Source organism: Carcharodon carcharias, chromosome 17, assembly GCF_017639515.1.
Source record: "Carcharodon carcharias isolate sCarCar2 chromosome 17, sCarCar2.pri, whole genome shotgun sequence".
NCBI classification, from domain to species: Eukaryota; Metazoa; Chordata; class Chondrichthyes; order Lamniformes; family Lamnidae; genus Carcharodon; species Carcharodon carcharias.
This window is the reverse complement of record NC_054483.1, coordinates 11,398,024-11,418,027: the sequence shown is the minus strand read 5'-3', so window position 1 is coordinate 11,418,027 and position 20,004 is coordinate 11,398,024.

The window sequence follows — 20,004 nt, the reverse complement described above, 5'->3', positions numbered from 1 at the left end:
CATCTCAGCACAAGCACAGGACACAACTGTGTACAGTATCTGGGCACACATGGAGGACACAACAACTGTGTACACTATCTTACCACACAGAGAGAGGACACAACAACTGTGTGCAATATCTGAGCACAGACATAGGACACAACTGTGGCCAGTATCTGAGCACACTCAAAGGACACAACTGTTTACAGTATCTGAGCACAAACACAGGACACAACTGTGTACAGTATCTGGGCACACACAAACGAAACAACCGTGTAAAGTATCTGAGCACACTTGGAGGACACAACAACTGTGTACACTATCTTAGCACACACAGAAGAGACACAACAACTGTATACAATATCTGAGCACACACAGAGGACACAACTGTGTACAGTACCTGAGCACACATACACAGGACCCAACTGTGTACAGTATCTGAGCACACACACAGGACACAACTGTGTACAGTATCTGACCACAAACACAGGACTCAACTGTGTACAGTATCTGAGCCCACACAAATTAAACAACTGAGTACAGTATCTGAGCACACACACAGGATACAACAACTGAGTACAGTATCTGAGCACAAACACAGGACACAACTGTGGCCAGTATCTCAGCACACACTCAGGACACAACTGTGTACAGTATCTGAGCACACACAGAGGACACATCTGTGTACAGTATCTGACCACAAAAACACGACACAACTGTGTACAATATCTGAGCCCACACAATGGAAACAACTGTGCACAGTATCTGAGAACGCACAGAGGGCACAACAGCTGTGTACAGTAAGTGAGCACACACACAGGACAGAAAAACTGTGTACTGAATTTGATCACAAACACAGGTCACAACTGTGGCCAGTATCTGAGAACACACAAAGGACACAACTGTGTACAGTATCTGAGCACAAACACAGGACACAACTGTATACAGTGTCTGGGCACACACAAAGGAAACAACCGTGTACAGTATCTGAGCACACATGGTGGACACAACAACTGTGTACAGTTTCTTACCACACACAGAGAGGACACAACAACTGAGTACATTATCTGACCACAAACACAGGACACAACTGTGTACAATATCTGAGCCCACATAAAGGAAACAAATGTGTACAGTATCTGAGCACACACACAGGACACAACAATTGTGTGCAGCATCTGAGCCCAAACACAGGACGCAACTGTGTACAGTATCTGGGCACACAAAAAGGTAAGAACCGTGTACAGTATCTGAGCACCCATGGAGGACACTACAACTGTGTACACTATCTTACCACACACAGAGAGGACACAACAACTGTTTCCAATATCTGAGCGCAGACATAGGACACAACCGTGGCCAGTATCTGAGCAAACACACAGGACTCAACTGTGTACAGTATCTGAGCACAAACACAGGACACAACTGTGTACTTTATCTGAGCGCACACAAAGGTACAACCGTGTACAGTATCTGAGCACACTTGGAGGACACAACAACTGTGTACACTATCTTACAACACACAGAGAGGACAAAGCAACTGTGTGCAATATCTGAGCACAGACACAGGACACAACTGTGCACAGTATTTGAGCACACATACACAGGACACAACTGTGTACAGTATCTGAGCACAAACACAGGACACAGCTGTGTACAATATCTGAGCCCACATAAAGGAAACAAATGTGTACAGTATCTGAGCACACACACAGGACACAACAACTGTGTACAGTATCTGAGCACAAACACAGGACACAACTGTGTACAGTATCTGGACACACACAAAGGAAACAACCGTGTGCAGTATCTGAGCACAATTGGAGGACACAACAACTGTGTACACTATCTTACCACACACAGAGAGTACACAAAAACTGTGTACAATATCTGAGCACAGACACAAGACACAACTGTGGCCAGTATCTGAGCACACACACAGGACACAAATGTGGCCAGTATTTGAGCACACACACAGGACACAAGTATTTACAGTATCTGGGCACACACACAGGACACAACTGTGTACAATATTTGAGCCTACACAAATGAAACAACGGAGTGCAGTATCTGAGCACACACACAGGACATAACTGTGTACAGTATCTGAGCACACAAACAGGACGCAACTGTGTACAGTATCTGGGCACACACAAAGGAAAGAACCGTGTATAGTATCTGAGCACCCATGGAGGACACTACAACTGTGTACACTATCTTAGCACAAACAGAGAGGACACAAGAACTGTTTCCAATATCTGAGCGCAGACATAGGACACAACTGTGGCCAGTATCTGAGCAAACACACAGGACACAACTGTGTACAGTATCTGAGCACAAACACAGGACACAACTGTGTACTTTATCTGAGCACACACAAAGGTACAACCGTGTACAGTATCTGAGCACACTTGGAGTACACAAAACTGTGTACACTATCTTACAACACACAGAGAGGACACAGCAACTGTGTGCAATATCTGAGCACAGACACAGGACACAACTGTGCACAGTATTTGAGCACACACAGACAGGAAACAACTGTGTACCGTATTTGAGCCTACACAAAGGAAACAACTGAGTGCAGTATCTGAGCACACACACAGGACATAACTGTGTACAGTATCTGAGCACACACACAGGACGCAACTGTGTACAGTATCTGGGCACACACAAAGGAAAGAACCGTGTACAGTATCTGAGCACACATGGAGGACACTACAACTGTGTACACTATCTTACCACACACAGAGAGGACACAAGAACTGTTTCCAATATCTGAGCGCAGACATAGGACACAACTGTGGCCAGTATCTGAACAAACACACAGGACACAACTGTGTACAGTATCTGAGCACAAACACAGGACACAACTGTGTACTTTATCTGAGCACACACAAAGGTACAACCGTGTACAGCATCTGAGCACACTTGGAGGACACAACAACTGTGTACACTATCTTACAACACACAGAGAGGACACAGCAACTGTGTGCAATATCTGAGCACAGACACAGGACACAACTGTGCACAGTATTTGAGCACACACACACAGGACACAACTGTGTACAGTATCTGAGCACACACACAGGACTCAACTGTGTAAAGTATCTTAGCCCACACAAAAGCAACAACTGTGTACAGTATCTGAGCACACATGGAGGACACAACATCTGTGTACACTATCTTACCATACACAGAGAGGACACAACAACTGTGAACAATATCTGAGCACAGACTTAGGACACAACAGTGGCCAGTATCTGAGCACACTCAAAGGACACAACTGTGTACAGTATCTGAGCACAAACACAGGACACAACTGTATACAGTATCTGGGCACACACAAGCGAAGCAACCATGTAAAGTATCTGAGCACACTTGGCGGACACAACAACTGTGTACACTATCTTAGCACACACAGAAGAGACACAACAACTGTATACAATATCTGAGCACACACAGAGGACACAACTGTGTACAGTACCTGAGCACACAAACAGAGGACCAAACTGTGTTCGGTATCTGAGCACACACACAGGACACAACTGTGTACAGTATCTGACCACAAACACAGGACTCAACTGTGTACAGTATCTGAGCCCACACAAATTAAACAACTGAGTACAGTATCTGAGCACACACACAGGATACAACAACTGAGTACAGTATCTGAGCACAAACACAGGACACAACTGTGGCCAGTATCTCAGCACACACTCAGGACACAACTGTGGCCAGTATCTGAGCACACACAAAGGACACAACTGTGTGCAGTATCTGAGCACAAACACAGGACTCAACTGTATACAGTGTCTGGGCACACACAAAGGAAACAACCGTGTACAGTATCTGAGCACACATGGTGGACACAACAACTGTGTACAGTTTCTTACCACACACAGAGAGGACACAACAACTGAGTACATTATCTGACCACAAACACAGGACACAACTGTGTACAATATCTGAGCCCACATAAAGGAAACAAATGTGTGCAGTATCTGAGCACACACACAGGACACAACAATTGTGTGCAGTATCTGAGCCCAAACACAGGACGCAACTGTGTACAGTATCTGGGCACACACAAAGGAAAGAACCGTGTACAGTATCTGAGCACCCATGGAGGACACTACAACTGTGTACACTATCTTACCACACACAGAGAGGACACAACAACTGTATCCAATATCTGAGCGCAGACATAGGACACAACTGTGGCCAGTATCTGAGCAAACACACAGGACTCAACTGTGTACAGTATCTGAGCACAAACACAGGTCACAACTGTGTACTTTATCTGAGCTCGCACAAAGGTACAACCGTGTACAGTATCTGAGCACACTTGGAGGACACAACAACTGTGTACACTATCTTACAACACACAGAGAGGACAAAGCAACTGTGTGCAATATCTGAGCACAGACACAGGACACAACTGTGCACAGTATTTGAGCACACATACACAGGACACAACTTTGTACAGTATCTGAGCACACATAAAGGAAACAAATGTGTACAGTATCTGAGCACACACACAGGACACAACAACTGTGTACAGTATCTGAGCACAAACACAGGACACAACTGTGTACAGTATCTGGACACTCACAAAGGAAACAACCGTGTGCAGTATCTGAGCACAATTGGAGGACACAACAACTGTGTACGCTATCTTACCACACACAGAGAGTACACAAAAACTGTGTACAATATCTGAGCCCAGACACAGGACACAACTGTGGCCAGTATCTGAGCACACACACAGGACACAAATGTGGCCAGTATCTGAGCACACACACAGGACACAAGTATTTACAGTATCTGGGCACACACACAGGACACAACTGTGTACAATATTTGAGCCTACACAAATGAAACAACTGAGTGCAGTATCTGGGCACACACACAGGACATATCTGTGTACAGTATCTGAGCACACACACAGGACGCAACTGTGTAAAGTATCTGACCACAAACACAGGACTCAACTGTGTACAGTATCTAAGCCCACACACAGGACACAACATCTGAGTACAGTATCTGAGCACACACACAGGACACAACTGTGTACATTATCTGAGCACACACAGAGGACACAACTGGGTACAATATCTGACCACAAACACACGACACAACTGTGTACAATATCTGAGCCCACACAAAGGAAACAACTGTGCACAGTATCTGAGCACACACAGAGGACACAACAACTGTGTACACTATCTGAGCACACACACAGGACACAACTGTGGCCGTATCTGACCACAAACACAGGACTCAACTGTGGACAGTATCAGAGCCCACACAACGGAAACAAGTGTGGACAGTATCTGAGCATACACACAGGGCACAGCAACAGTGTACAGTATCTGAGCACAAACATAGGACACAACTGTGGTCAGTATCTGAGCACACCCACAGGACTCAACTGTGTACAGTATGTGAGCACAAACACGCGTCACAACTGTGTACAGTATCTGAGCACACATAAAGTACACAACTGTTTACAGTATCTGTCCACAAACACAGGGCTCAACTGTATACAATATCTGAGCCCGCACAAAGGAAACAACTGTGTACAGCATCTCAGCACAAACACAGGACACAACTGTGTACGGTATCTGGGCACACATGGAGGACACAACAACTGTGTACACTATCTTACCACACACAGAGAGGACACAACTGTGTGCAATATCTGAGCACAGACACAGAACACAACTGTGTACTGTATCTAAGCCCACACAAAGGAAACAACTGTGTGCAGTAAGTGAGCACACACACAGGACACAAAAACTGTGTACTGAATTTGATCACAAACAAAGGACACAACTGTGGCCAGTATCTGAGAACACACAAAGGACACAACTGTGTACAGTATCTGAGCACAAACACAGGACACAACTGTATACAGTATCTGGGCACACACAAAGGCAACAACCGTGTACAGTATCTGAGCAGAAATGGTTGACACGACAACTGTGTACATTTTCTTACCACACACAGAGAGGACACAACAACTGTGTACAGTATCTGACCACAAACTCAGGACACAACTGTGTACAATATCTGAGCCCACGTAAAGGAAACAAATGTGTACAGTATCTGAGCACACACACAGGTCACAAAAACTGTGTACAGTATCTGAGCACAAACACAAAAAACAACTGTGTACAGTATCTGGACACACACAAAGGAAACAACCGTGTGCAGTATCTGCACACAATTGGAGGACACAACAACTGTGTACACTATCTTACCACACACAGAGAGTACACAAAAACTGTGTAGAATATCTGAGCACAGACACAGGACACAACTGTGGCCAGTATCTGAGCACACACAAAGGAAACAAATGAGTACAGTATCTGAGCACACACACAGGACACAACTGTGGCCAGTATCTGACCACAAACACAGGACTCAACTGTGGACAGTATCTGAGCCCACACAACGTAAACAACTGTGGCCAGTATCTGAGCACAAACACAGGACACAACAACAGTGTACAGTATCTGAGCACAAACATAGGACACAACTGTGGCCAGTATCTGAGCACACCCACAGGACACAACTGTGTACCGTATGTGAGCACAAACACGCGTCACAACTGTGTACTGTATCTGATCACACACACAGGACGCAACTGTTTACAGTATCTGACCACAAACACAGGGCTCAACTGTATACAATATCTGAGCCCACACAAAGGAAACAACTGTGTACAGCATCTCAGCACAAGCACAGGACACAACTGTGTACAGTATCTGGGCACACATGGAGGACACAACAACTGTGTACACTATCTTACCACACACAGAGAGGACACAACAACTGTGTGCAATATCTGAGCACAGACATAGGACACAACTGTGGCCAGTATCTGAGCACACTCAAAGGACACAACTGTTTACAGTATCTGAGCACAAACACAGGACACAACTGTGTACAGTATCTGGGCACACACAAACGAAACAACCGTGTAAAGTATCTGAGCACACTTGGAGGACACAACAACTGTGTACACTATCTTAGCACACACAGAAGAGACACAACAACTGTATACAATATCTGAGCACACACAGAGGACACAACTGTGTACAGTACCTGAGCACACATACACAGGACCCAACTGTGTACAGTATCTGAGCACACACACAGGACACAACTGTGTACAGTATCTGACCACAAACACAGGACTCAACTGTGTACAGTATCTGAGCCCACACAAATTAAACAACTGAGTACAGTATCTGAGCACACACTCAGGACACAACTGTGTACAGTATCTGAGCACACACAGAGGACACATCTGTGTACAGTATCTGACCACAAAAACACGACACAACTGTGTACAATATCTGAGCCCACACAATGGAAACAACTGTGCACAGTATCTGAGAACGCACAGAGGGCACAACAGCTGTGTACAGTAAGTGAGCACACACACAGGACAGAAAAACTGTGTACTGAATTTGATCACAAACACAGGTCACAACTGTGGCCAGTATCTGAGAACACACAAAGGACACAACTGTGTACAGTATCTGAGCACAAACACAGGACACAACTGTATACAGTGTCTGGGCACACACAAAGGAAACAACCGTGTACAGTATCTGAGCACACATGGTGGACACAACAACTGTGTACAGTTTCTTACCACACACAGAGAGGACACAACAACTGAGTACATTATCTGACCACAAACACAGGACACAACTGTGTACAATATCTGAGCCCACATAAAGGAAACAAATGTGTACAGTATCTGAGCACACACACAGGACACAAAAATTGTGTGCAGCATCTGAGCCCAAACACAGGACGCAACTGTGTACAGTATCTGGGCACACAAAAAGGTAAGAACCGTGTACAGTATCTGAGCACCCATGGAGGACACTACAACTGTGTACACTATCTTACCACACACAGAGAGGACACAACAACTGTTTCCAATATCTGAGCACAGACATAGGACACAACCGTGGCCAGTATCTGAGCAAACACACAGGACTCAACTGTGTACAGTATCTGAGCACAAACACAGGACACAACTGTGTACTTTATCTGAGCGCACACAAAGGTACAACCGTGTACAGTATCTGAGCACACTTGGAGGACACAACAACTGTGTACACTATCTTACAACACACAGAGAGGACAAAGCAACTGTGTGCAATATCTGAGCACAGACACAGGACACAACTGTGCACAGTATTTGAGCACACATACACAGGACACAACTGTGTACAGTATCTGAGCACAAACACAGGACACAGCTGTGTACAATATCTGAGCCCACATAAAGGAAACAAATGTGTACAGTATCTGAGCACACACACAGGACACAACAACTGTGTACAGTATCTGAGCACAAACACAGGACACAACTGTGTACAGTATCTGGACACACACAAAGGAAACAACCGTGTGCAGTATATGAGCACAATTGGAGGACACAACAACTGTGTACACTATCTTAGCACACACAGAAGAGACACAACAACTGTATACAATATTTGAGCACACACAGAGGACACAACTGTGTACAGTACCTGAGCACACAAACAGAGGACCAAACTGTGTTCGGTATCTGAGCACACACACAGGACACAACTGTGTACAGTATCTGACCACAAACACAGGACTCAACTGTGTACAGTATCTGAGCCCACACAAATTAAACAACTGAGTACAGTATCTGAGCACACACACAGGATACAACAACTGAGTACAGTATCTGAGCACAAACACAGGACACAACTGTGGCCAGTATCTCAGCACACACTCAGGACACAACTGTGGCCAGTATCTGAGCACACACAAAGGACACAACTGTGTGCAGTATCTGAGCACAAACACAGGACTCAACTGTATACAGTGTCTGGGCACACACAAAGGAAACAACCGTGTACAGTATCTGAGCACACATGGTGGACACAACAACTGTGTACAGTTTCTTACCACACACAGAGAGGACACAACAACTGAGTACATTATCTGACCACAAACACAGGACACAACTGTGTACAATATCTGAGCCCACAAAAAGGAAACAAATGTGTGCAGTATCTGAGCACACACACAGGACACAACAATTGTGTGCAGTATCTGAGCCCAAACACAGGACGCAACTGTGTACAGTATCTGGGCACACACAAAGGAAAGAACCGTGTACAGTATCTGAGCACCCATGGAGGACACTACAACTGTGTACACTATCTTACCACACACAGAGAGGACACAACAACTGTATCCAATATCTGAGCGCAGACATAGGACACAACTGTGGCCAGTATCTGAGCAAACACACAGGACTCAACTGTGTACAGTATCTGAGCACAAACACAGGTCACAACTGTGTACTTTATCTGAGCTCGCACAAAGGTACAACCGTGTACAGTATCTGAGCACACTTGGAGGACACAACAACTGTGTACACTATCTTACAACACACAGAGAGGACAAACCATCTGTGTGCAATATCTGAGCACAGACACAGGACACAACTGTGCACAGTATTTGAGCACACATACACAGGACACAACTGTGTACAGTATCTGAGCACAAACACAGGACACAACTGTGTACAATATCTGAGCACAAACACAGGACACAACTGTGTACAGTATCTGGACACTCACAAAGGAAACAACCGTGTGCAGTATCTGAGCACAATTGGAGGACACAACAACTGTGTACCCTATCTTACCACACACAGAGAGTACACAAAAACTGTGTACAATATCTGAGCCCAGACACAGGACACAACTGTGGCCAGTATCTGAGCACACACACAGGACACAAATGTGGCCAGTATCTGAGCACACACACAGGACACAAGTATTTACAGTATCTGGGCACACACACAGGACACAACTGTGTACAATATTTGAGCCTACACAAATGAAACAACTGAGTGCAGTATCTGGGCACACACACAGGACATATCTGTGTACAGTATCTGAGCACACACACAGGACGCAACTGTGTACAGTATCTGGGCACACACAAAGGAAAGAACCGTGTACAGTATCTGAGCACCCATGGAGGACACTACAACTGTGTACACTATCTTACCACAAACAGAGAGGACACAAGAACTGTTTCCAATATCTGAGCGCAGACATAGGACACAACTGTGGCCAGTATCTGAGCAAACACACAGGACACAACTGTGTACAGTATCTGAGCACAAACACAGGACACAACTGTGTACTTTATCTGAGCACACACAAAGGTACAACCGTGTACAGTATCTGAGCACACTTGGAGGACACAAAACTGTGTACACTATCTTACAACACACAGAGAGGACACAGCAACTGTGTGCAATATCTGAGCACAGACACAGGACACAACTGTGCACAGTATTTGAGCACACACACACAGGACACAACTGTGTACAGTATCTGAGCACACATACACAGGACACAACTGTGTACAGTATCTGAGCACAAACAGAGGACTCAACTGTGTAAAGTATCTTAGCCCACACAAAAGCAACAACTGTGTACAGTATCTGAGCACACATGGAGGACACAACATCTGTGTACACTATCTTACCATACACAGAGAGGACACAACAACTGTGAACAATATCTGAGCACAGACTTAGGACACAACAGTGGCCAGTATCTGAGCACAAACACAGGACACAACTATATACAGTATCTGGGCACACACAAGCGAAACAACCGTGTAAAGTATCTGAGCACACTTGGAGGACACAACAACTGTTTACACTATCTTAGCACACACAGAAGAGACACAACATCTGTATACAATATCTGAGCACACACAGAGGACACAAATGTGTACAGTACCTGAGCACACAAACAGAGGACCCAACTGTGTTCGGTATCTGAGCACACACACAGGACACAACTGTGTACAGTATCTGACAACAAACACAGGACACAACTGTGTACAGTATCTGAGCCCACACAAATTAAACAACTGAGTACAGTATCTGAGCACACACACAGGATACAACAACTGAGTACAGTATCTGAGCACAAACACAGGACACAACTGTGGCCAGTATCTCAGCACACACTCAGGACACAACTGTGTACAGTATCTGAGCACACACAGAGGACACATCTGTGTACAGTATCTGACCACAAAAACACGACACAACTGTGTACAATATCTGAGCCCACACAAAGGAAACAACTGTGCACAGTATCTGAGAACGCACAGAGGACACAACAGCTGTGTACAGTAAGTGAGCACTCACACAGGACAGAAAAACTGTGTACTGAATTTGATCACCAACACAGGTCACAACTGTGGCCAGTATCTGAGAACACACAAAGGACACAACTGTGTACAGTATCTGAGCACAAACAAAGGACACAACTGTATACAGTGTCTGGGCACACACAAAGGAAACAACCGTGTACAGTATCTGAGCACACATGGTGGACACAACAACTGTGTACAGTTTCTTACCACACACAGAGAGGACACAACAACTGAGTACATTATCTGACCACAAACACAGGACACAACTGTGTACAATATCTGAGCCCACATAAAGGAAACAAATGTGTACAGTATCTGAGCACACACAAAGGACACAACAATTGTGTGCAGTATCTGAGCCCAAACACAGGACGCAACTGTGTACAGTATCTGGGCACACACAAAGGAAAGAACCGTGTACAGTATCTGAGCACCCATGGAGGACACTACAACTGTGTACACTATCTTACCACACACAGAGAGGACACAACAACTGTTTCCAATATCTGAGCGCAGACATAGGACACAACTGTGGCCAGTATCTGAGCAAACACACAGGACTCAACTGTGTACAGTATCTGAGCACAAACACAGGACACAACTGTGTACTTTATCTGAGCTCGCACAAAGGTACAACCGTGTACAGTATCTGAGCACACTTGGAGGACACAACAACTGTGTACACTATCTTACAACACACAGAGAGGACAAAGCAACTGTGTGCAATATCTGAGCACAGACACAGGACACAACTGTGCACAGTATTTGAGCACACATACACAGGACACAACTGTGTACAGTATCTGAGCACAAACACAAGACACAACTGTGTACAATATCTGAGCCCACATAAAGGAAACAAATGTGTACAGTATCTGAGCACACACACAGGACACAACAACTGTGTACAGTATCTGAGCACAAACACAGGACACAACTGTGTACAGTATCTGGACACACACAAAGGAAACAACCGTGTGCAGTATCTGAGCACAATTGGAGGACACAACAACTGTGTACACTATCTTACCACACACAGAGAGTACACAAAAACTGTGTACAATATCTGAGCACACACACAGGACACAAATGTGGCCAGTATCTGAGCACACACACAGGACACAAGTATTTACAGTATCTGGGCACACACACAGGACACAACTGTGTACAATATTTGAGCCTACACAAATGAAACAACTGAGTGCAGTATCTGGGCACACACACAGGACATATCTGTGTACAGTATCTGAGCACACACACAGGACGCAACTGTGTACAGTATCTGGGCACACACAAAGGAAAGAACCGTGTATAGTATCTGAGCACCCATGGAGGACACTACAACTGTGTACACTATCTTACCACAAACAGAGAGGACACAAGAACTGTTTCCAATATCTGAGCGCAGACATAGGACACAACTGTGGCCAGTATCTGAGCAAACACACAGGACACAACTGTGTACAGTATCTGAGCACAAACACAGGACACAACTGTGTACTTTATCTGAGCACACACAAAGGTACAACCGTGTACAGTATCTGAGCACACTTGGAGGACACAAAACTGTGTACACTATCTTACAACACACAGAGAGGACACAGCAACTGTGTGCAATATCTGAGCACAGACACAGGACACAACTGTGCACAGTATTTGAGCACACACACACAGGACACAACTGTGTACAGTATCTGAGCACACATACACAGGACACAACTGTGTACAGTATCTGAGCACAAACAGAGGACTCAACTGTGTAAAGTATCTTAGCCCACACAAAAGCAACAACTGTGTACAGTATCTGAGCACACATGGAGGACACAACATCTGTGTACACTATCTTACCATACACAGAGAGGACACAACAACTGTGAACAATATCTGAGCACAGACTTAGGACACAACAGTGGCCAGTATCTGAGCACAAACACAGGACACAACTGTATACAGTATCTGGGCACACACAAGCGAAACAACCGTGTAAAGTATCTGAGCACACTTGGAGGACACAACAACTGTTTACACTATCTTAGCACACACAGAAGAGACACAACATCTGTATACAATATCTGAGCACACACAGAGGACACAAATGTGTACAGTACCTGAGCACACAAACAGAGGACCCAACTGTGTTCGGTATCTGAGCACACACACAGGACACAACTGTGTACAGTATCTGACCACAAACACAGGACACAACTGTGTACAGTATCTGAGCCCACACAAATTAAACAACTGAGTACAGTATCTGAGCACACACACAGGATACAACAACTGAGTACAGTATCTGAGCACAAACACAGGACACAACTGTGGCCAGTATCTCAGCACACACTCAGGACACAACTGTGTACAGTATCTGAGCACACACAGAGGACACATCTGTGTACAGTATCTGACCACAAAAACACGACACAACTGTGTACAATATCTGAGCCCACACAAAGGAAACAACTGTGCACAGTATCTGAGAACGCACAGAGGACACAACAGCTGTGTACAGTAAGTGAGCACTCACACAGGACAGAAAAACTGTGTACTGAATTTGATCACCAACACAGGTCACAACTGTGGCCAGTATCTGAGAACACACAAAGGACACAACTGTGTACAGTATCTGAGCACAAACAAAGGACACAACTGTATACAGTGTCTGGGCACACACAAAGGAAACAACCGTGTACAGTATCTGAGCACACATGGTGGACACAACAACTGTGTACAGTTTCTTACCACACACAGAGAGGACACAACAACTGAGTACATTATCTGACCACAAACACAGGACACAACTGTGTACAATATCTGAGCCCACATAAAGGAAACAAATGTGTACAGTATCTGAGCACACACAAAGGACACAACAATTGTGTGCAGTATCTGAGCCCAAACACAGGACGCAACTGTGTACAGTATCTGGGCACACACAAAGGAAAGAACCGTGTACAGTATCTGAGCACCCATGGAGGACACTACAACTGTGTACACTATCTTACCACACACAGAGAGGACACAACAACTGTTTCCAATATCTGAGCGCAGACATAGGACACAACTGTGGCCAGTATCTGAGCAAACACACAGGACTCAACTGTGTACAGTATCTGAGCACAAACACAGGACACAACTGTGTACTTTATCTGAGCTCGCACAAAGGTACAACCGTGTACAGTATCTGAGCACACTTGGAGGACACAACAACTGTGTACACTATCTTACAACACACAGAGAGGACAAAGCAACTGTGTGCAATATCTGTGCACAGACACAGGACACAACTGTGCACAGTATTTGAGCACACATACACAGGACACAACTGTGTACAGTATCTGAGCACAAACACAAGACACAACTGTGTACAATATCTGAGCCCACATAAAGGAAACAAATGTGTACAGTATCTGAGCACACACACAGGACACAACAACTGTGTACAGTATCTGAGCACAAACACAGGACTCAACTGTGTAAAGTATCTAAGCCCACACAAAGGAAACAACTGTGTACAGTATCTGAGCACACACACAGGACACAACGACAGTGTACAGTATCTGAGCACAAACACAGGACACAACTGTGGCCAGTATCTGAGCACACCCACAGGACTCAACTGTGTACACTATGTGAGCACAAACACATGTCACAACTGTGTACAGTATCTGAGCACACACACAGGACACAACTGTTTACAGTATCTGATCACAAACACAGGGCTCAACTGTATACAATTTCTGAGCCCACACAAAGGAAACAACTGTGTACAGCATCTCAGCACAAACACAGGACACAACTGTGTACAGTATCTGGGCACACACAAACGAAACAACCGTGTAAAGTATCTGAGCACACTTGGAGGACACAACAACTGTGTACACTATCTTAGCACACACAGAAAAGACAGAACAACTGTATACAATATCTGAGCACACACAGAGGACACAGAGGAAACAACTGTGTACAGTAAGTGAGCACACACACAGGACAAAAAAACTGTGTACTGAATTTGATCACAAACACAGGACACAACTGTTGCCAGTATCTGAGAACACACAAAGGACACAACTGTGTACAGTATCTGAGCACAAACACAGGACACAACTGTATACAGTATCTGGGCACACACAAAGGAAACTACCCTGTACAGTATCTGAGCACCCATGGAGGACAATACAACTGTGTGCACTATCTTACCGCACACAGAGAGGACACAACAACTGTTTCCAATATCTGAGCGCAGACATAGGACACAACTGTGGCCAGTATCTGAGCAAACACACAGGACTCAACTGTGTACAGTATCTGAGCACAAACACAGGACACAACTGTGTACTTTATCTGAGCTCGCACAAAGGTACAACCGTGGACAGTATCTGAGCACACTTGGAGGACACAACAACTGTGTACACTATCTTACAACACACAGAGAGGACAAAGCAACTGTGTGCAATATCTGTGCACAGACACAGGACACAACTGTGCACAGTATTTGAGCACACATACACAGGACACAACTGTGTACAGTATCTGAGCACAAACACAAGACACAACTGTGTACAATATCTGAGCCCACATAAAGGAAACAAATGTGTACAGTATCTGAGCACACACACAGGACACAACAACTGTGTACAGTATCTGAGCACAAACACAGGACACAACTGTGTACAGTATCTGGGCACACACAAAGGAAACAACCGTGTGCAGTATCTGAGCACAATTGGAGGACACAACAACTGTGTACCCTATCTTACCACACACAGAGAGTACACAAGAACTGTTTCCAATATCTGAGCGCAGACATAGGACACAACTGTGGCCAGTATCTGAGCAAACACACAGGACACAACTGTGTACAGTATCTGAGCACAAACGCAGGACACAACTGTGTACTTTATCTGAGCACACACAAAGGTACAACCGTGTACAGTATCTGAGCACACTTGGAGGACACAACAACTGTGTACACTATCTTACAACACACAGAGAGGACACAGCAACTGTGTGCAATATCTGAGCACAGACACAGGACACAACTGTGCACAGTATTTGAGCACACACACACAGGACACAACTGTGTACAGTATCTGAGCACACACACAGGACTCAACTGTGTACAGTATCTGAGCCCACACAAATGAAACAACTGTGTACAGTATCTGAGCACACATGGAGGACACAACATCTGTGTACACTATCTTACCATACACAGAGAGGACACAACAACTGTGAACAATATCTGAGCACAGACTTAGGACACAACAGTGGCCAGTATCTGAGCACACTCAATGGACACAACTGTGTACAGTATCTGAGCACAAACACAGGACACAACTGTATACAGTATCTGGGCACACACAAGCGAAACAACCATGTAAAGTATCTGAGCACACTTGGCGGACACAACAACTGTGTACACTATCTTAGCACACACAGAAGAGACACAACATCTGTATACAATATCTGAGCACACACAGAGGACACAAATGTGTACAGTACCTGAGCACACAAACAGAGGACCCAACTGTGTTCGGTATCTGAGCACACACACAGGACACAACTGTGTACAGTATCTGACAACAAACACAGGACACAACTGTGTACAGTATCTGAGCCCACACAAATTAAACAACTGAGTACAGTATCTGAGCACACACACAGGATACAACAACTGAGTACAGTATCTGAGCACAAACACAGGACACAACTGTGGCCAGTATCTCAGCACACACTCAGGACACAACTGTGTACAGTATCTGAGCACACACAGAGGACACATCTGTTTACAGTATCTGACCACAAAAACACGACACAACTGTGTACAATATCTGAGCCCACACAAAGGAAACAACTGTGCACAGTATCTGAGAACGCACAGAGGACACAACAGCTGTGTACAGTAAGTGAGCACTCACACAGGACAGAAAAACTGTGTACTGAATTTGATCACCAACACAGGTCACAACTGTGGCCAGTATCTGAGAACACACAAAGGACACAACTGTGTACAGTATCTGAGCACAAACAAAGGACACAACTGTATACAGTGTCTGGGCACACACAAAGGAAACAACCGTGTACAGTATCTGAGCACACATGGTGGACACAACAACTGTGTACAGTTTCTTACCACACACAGAGAGGACACAACAACTGAGTACATTATCTGACCACAAACACAGGACACAACTGTGTACAATATCTGAGCCCACATAAAGGAAACAAATGTGTACAGTATCTGAGCACACACAAAGGACACAACAATTGTGTGCAGTATCTGAGCCCAAACACAGGACGCAACTGTGTACAGTATCTGGGCACACACAAAGGAAAGAACCGTGTACAGTATCTGAGCACCCATGGAGGACACTACAACTGTGTACACTATCTTACCACACACAGAGAGGACACAACAACTGTTTCCAATATCTGAGCGCAGACATAGGACACAACTGTGGCCAGTATCTGAGCAAACACACAGGACTCAACTGTGTACAGTATCTGAGCACAAACACAGGACACAACTGTGTACTTTATCTGAGCTCGCACAAAGGTACAACCGTGTACAGTATCTGAGCACACTTGGAGGACACAACAACTGTGTACACTATCTTACAACACACAGAGAGGACAAAGCAACTGTGTGCAATATCTGAGCACAGACACAGGACACAACTGTGCACAGTATTTGAGCACACATACACAGGACACAACTGTGTACAGTATCTGAGCACAAACACAAGACACAACTGTGTACAATATCTGAGCCCACATAAAGGAAACAAATGTGTACAGTATCTGAGCACACACACAGGACACAACAACTGTGTACAGTATCTGAGCACAAACACAGGACACAACTGTGTACAGTATCTGGACACACACAAAGGAAACAACCGTGTGCAGTATCTGAGCACAATTGGAGGACACAACAACTGTGTACACTATCTTACCACACACAGAGAGTACACAAAAACTGTGTACAATATCTGAGCACACACACAGGACACAAATGTGGCCAGTATCTGAGCACACACACAGGACACAAGTATTTACAGTATCTGGGCACACACACAGGACACAACTGTGTACAATATTTGAGCCTACACAAATGAAACAACTGAGTGCAGTATCTGGGCACACACACAGGACATATCTGTGTACAGTATCTGAGCACACACACAGGACGCAACTGTGTACAGTATCTGGGCACACACAAAGGAAAGAACCGTGTATAGTATCTGAGCACCCATGGAGGACACTACAACTGTGTACACTATCTTACCACAAACAGAGAGGACACAAGAACTGTTTCCAATATCTGAGCGCAGACATAGGACACAACTGTGGCCAGTATCTGAGCAAACACACAGGACACAACTGTGTACAGTATCTGAGCACAAACACAGGACACAACTGTGTACTTTATCTGAGCACACACAAAGGTACAACCGTGTACAGTATCTGAGCACACTTGGAGGACACAAAACTGTGTACACTATCTTACAACACACAGAGAGGACACAGCAACTGTGTGCAATATCTGAGCACAGACACAGGACACAACTGTGCACAGTATTTGAGCACACACACACAGGACACAACTGTGTACAGTATCTGAGCACACATACACAGGACACAACTGTGTACAGTATCTGAGCACAAACAGAGGACTCAACTGTGTAAAGTATCTTAGCCCACACAAAAGCAACAACTGTGTACAGTATCTGAGCACACATGGAGGACACAACATCTGTGTACACTATCTTACCATACACAGAGAGGACACAACAACTGTGAACAATATCTGAGCACAGACTTAGGACACAACAGTGGCCAGTATCTGAGCACAAACACAGGACACAACTGTATACAGTATCTGGGCACACACAAGCGAAACAACCGTGTAAAGTATCTGAGCACACTTGGAGGACACAACAACTGTTTACACTATCTTAGCACACACAGAAGAGACACAACATCTGTATACAATATCTGAGCACACACAGAGGACACAAATGTGTACAGTACCTGAGCACACAAACAGAGGACCCAACTGTGTTCGGTATCTGAGCACACACACAGGACACAACTGTGTACAGTATCTGACCACAAACACAGGACACAACTGTGTACAGTATCTGAGCCCACACAAATTAAACAACTGAGTACAGTATCTGAGCACACACACAGGATACAACAACTGAGTACAGTATCTGAGCACAAACACAGGACACAACTGTGGCCAGTATCTCAGCACACACTCAGGACACAACTGTGTACAGTATCTGAGCACACACAGAGGACACATCTGTGTACAGTATCTGACCACAAAAACACGACACAACTGTGTACAATATCTGAGCCCACACAAAGGAAACAACTGTGCACAGTATCTGAGAACGCACAGAGGACACAACAGCTGTGTACAGTAAGTGAGCACTCACACAGGACAGAAAAACTGTGTACTGAATTTGATCACCAACACAGGTCACAACTGTGGCCAGTATCTGAGAACACACAAAGGACACAACTGTGTACAGTATCTGAGCACAAACAAAGGACACAACTGTATACAGTGTCTGGGCACACACAAAGGAAACAACCGTGTACAGTATCTGAGCACACATGGTGGACACAACAACTGTGTACAGTTTCTTACCACACACAGAGAGGACACAACAACTGAGTACATTATCTGACCACAAACACAGGACACAACTGTGTACAATATCTGAGCCCACATAAAGGAAACAAATGTGT